Raw genomic sequence first — 3,803 nt, 5'->3', positions numbered from 1 at the left:
GTACTCCTGTTGAGTAAAGAAATAAAGATGTTTTTCTCATCTCCTCATATCTATAATTCTGTAAATCTTGACTGTCTCTGTCTATTTCTAATTACCTTGTGTGGCCTGCCCTCCTCCAGGTCACCATGGTGGACAGGAGGTCCTTGCCAAAACAGGAGGTTTTGGTAAGTTTTTCCTCACTCGAGTCGAGGATGTCGCTCACTGTACAGATTGTAAAATCCATTGAGACAATGTGATGCAATTTTTGTCTATATAAATGAAACTGATTTGATTTGATTTGATGTAAACGATTACAGATAGATGCAGTAAAAACAAAAGGATGCATGACAGATTACATTTTGAAATTATAGAATGATATAATATTCCACCTCTTGTGTCACATGACCTCATTTGACCAAGTGTTTGGTTACACCTGCACATCACAGTGTGATGGTGTTGTATGAATCAGACTCTAATGAAATATTTAATCAATCTGACTGGTCAGAATCAGAATCAGAATCAGAAAAAGCTTTATTGCCAAGTACGATGTTACACATACGAGGAATTTGTTGTGGTGATATTGGTGCATGCATCAAATAACTAATAAGTGAAAATATAACAAATTAACAATAAAAACTATTTAAAGAATAGAAAATATAACAAATTAACAATATAAACTATTTTAAAAAGTAGAAAATATGACTATACAATATAAATATATATACACAATCTGAGGGACAGTGGAAGATCATATATGTGGAAAAGGAGAGTAGAAATTGTGGTATTTCAGATGAAAGGAGAAACTGATTACTCTGGTAAGAAACAGGATGCAATACTGACAACTTAAACTGAAAACTGATTGAATCCTGGTGTCAACTTTAATATTCAGCGGAACCTAAAAAGCAAAAGGTTACATAACTGCAACAAGTAAACAAGAAAGGGGCAAAGCCATTTGTTTTTATTGTGCTGTCCTCAAGCCAAAGACTAAAAGCTGGTTGTCTGATTACTGATGCAGCCGGTGAGTGTTTGCTCACAGTCCTGTCCTCAATAACTTACAGTGACAAGTTCTTTACTGTTCTGAAACTTCAGCTTCCAAACTCAAAGTTACGAAACTATATGTCAGCAGTGGCAGCCATTTTGATGACATAATCCATATTATGTTCTTTAAAGCAACATGAAGTAACTTTTGCACTTTAAAATAACAGCTTGAACAAAGTTTTGATGGCACAGTGTCTTGTAACAGGGTGAATGACAGACTCTATCACTGGTTTCTGCACCATGTAACTCCAGCGAGAGGGTTGTATCACATGTTACATATGTGTTCACTTCAACATACACGTTTCAACACGATATTGCTATAAAAAAGATTTATGATTGTAGCTAGTCGTCTGACAAATTGTTACCGACCTGGGCTTTGGTGTTCCATTCAGAAACTGTGGGGGGCGCCAAATTGCACAACATACCAATTTCTACATAATGCTGCTTAAAGGGAATCTTAACTCTGCTGTAGTCATGCTGTTATGGCAGCAACTGGGTGAGATGCTACATCATAAAATATCCAACTTAATGTTTTCCTCCTGTGATTTATTAACAATAATAATAATAATAATAATAATAATAATAATAATAATAATAATAATAGTACACTTTATATTTGATGAAGATGAAGAGCAACAGTTTCAAAAGAAGTTTAAAATATAATTGAAAAACATTGTGGGATAAAGGATGAAACCCAGTAACATAGTTAAACATTCATAGATGCCTTTCTACAAAAGAAGATTTTAAGAGAATAATTTTTAAATGCTACTGATGTAGTCCGCCTGGTTTCAATAGACAGGGAGCTCCACAGTCCGGGCTTCCGACTGCAAAGCCTGGTCACCTAGGGCACATCGGGGGTCAGTAAATCTGCCATGTAATTTGGTGCAAGGTCATTTAAAGCTGTAAAAGTGGTGATTAAAATTCTAAAATCAATACGAGCTAAAACAGGTATCAGTGTTGGCAGCTTGAACAGCAGTAAAAAAATGGCCAATTAGTGCGCTGTTGTTCTTCATGGTCTTGTTTTCACACATTTATTTCACACATTTGCACTTTTGTTCTGTTGTTTGTAATTATTGATGCGCACTGCAATCTCATTGCTCTGGTAACTTATTTATTTTTGCATATGACAATAGAGCATTCAAATCCTTCAAATCTATTTCAAACACATCTGCAATTCAGTCTCAAGTGCTTTACACAGACAAGGAAAATCATCAGAGCGACATTTACAAACTAGAAGCAATAAACACCAGAGTGAAATCAGTGAAGAACACAAATGAACCAATGTATCTCAGTACAAGGAGGAAATGGTGAGTGCTTTATTGGTTCCCGATTCATATGACTATAGAACTGTAAATCACAGGCTGATCTATGAAGAGCAGAGTGTAAACAATGAACAACGCGATGCAGTGTTGCGTGTTCACAGTCAACCAAACAATTCAATAAAATGCATCAAAACACAAACAAATACAAATAAATTGACAAAAACAGGTCCCAGTTATGTTATGCTTGGTTTAATTGTGATGTCTAATAACCATTACGCTGTTATGAGTCACTACTCCAGGTAATATTGCCAAGTTCTCCATTTTTTTTATACAATATAGCTTTGAAATATCCTGTGAAAATCATTTGATGTTGTCTGTGAAGTTATGTCTCCTCTCCTTATTTTGATAATGAAACAGTCAAACAATCTGATTAGTACTTCAAAACCTAAAGGAGATCCTGTGACAAGGCCCCAGTATTCACACAGGTGCACCCAATATCACATTTTGATTTAATTTCTTTGTAAATGACTGGCGCAGGGTTAAGGTGCATATATACTTTTTTTTTGTTTTGTTTTGTTTTGTTTTTTTGGCTTGGTTATCATCTGGTGCATTGTGTTTAGATTATGGCTTCATCCCCTGAAGGTAAACACCAACAGAGGTGCTCTCTGATGTGTTTGCTCTGGAGAGTGGCCTCTGCTGACAGTCTCTTAATTTACATGGAGCTCTATAAACTCCTGCAGACAGATAGCAGAGTGGATGTAAAGGTACGTAGCAGAGTTTCTATGTGCTCAGCATGTCAAGGGATATGTTTCATCAGCCTGTGAGTAAGATGTCCTGCAGTCACGGGATAATTACATTTCTTCACACACTTCTTTTATAAGCCTAAGAGAAAATTTGGTTTAATAAATGTACACACTGGTCAAAATGATGAGACTTTGCTCATTATCACACTGTGAGATTCATAAAGTGTAATATTAGCAGAATGTGACGATGTATGTCACATGTGACATTGATATTAAAAATACTTTCATTACTTTTATCGTGTTAATTAAGTTCTTTGGATTTTCATGTGAATGTGTTTAATTTTCAATTGAAAAATGAGCAGAATATATATCCTCTAATCTCTAATGTCTAAGTTTGAATATAATTCACTGACTTGTGATACTGAGCTTAGGAGAAACACATTTAACGGCCTGATAACCGAAATTTAAAATGATCAGAAAGACTCTGAGCGTCCAGAAACTGATTCAGTTGGACCTCTTATTTGTCTGACCCTTGATTTCAGTCTGATAAGTTAGTGTTGCTCATGGTAATCAAGGAAACTATCATCACCACAGTGATACTTCCTTAATAGTAACTGCTATTTATCTGGATTTATTTCCAATAATTATCATGTTGCTGCCCTCTTTATGATCAGTACATGCACACGTTTCCTGTATTAAAATCTGTGTTCCTTAGCAACCATAGCAGACTGAATGTCTGCTACAGTGTAATTCTCAGTAAGCAAGGCAGTTAGGAGTGTAT

Source organism: Acanthopagrus latus, chromosome 4 (genome assembly GCF_904848185.1).
Source record: "Acanthopagrus latus isolate v.2019 chromosome 4, fAcaLat1.1, whole genome shotgun sequence".
In the NCBI taxonomy this organism is placed as follows: Eukaryota; Metazoa; Chordata; class Actinopteri; order Spariformes; family Sparidae; genus Acanthopagrus; species Acanthopagrus latus.
This window is presented reverse-complemented; position numbering follows the sequence as displayed.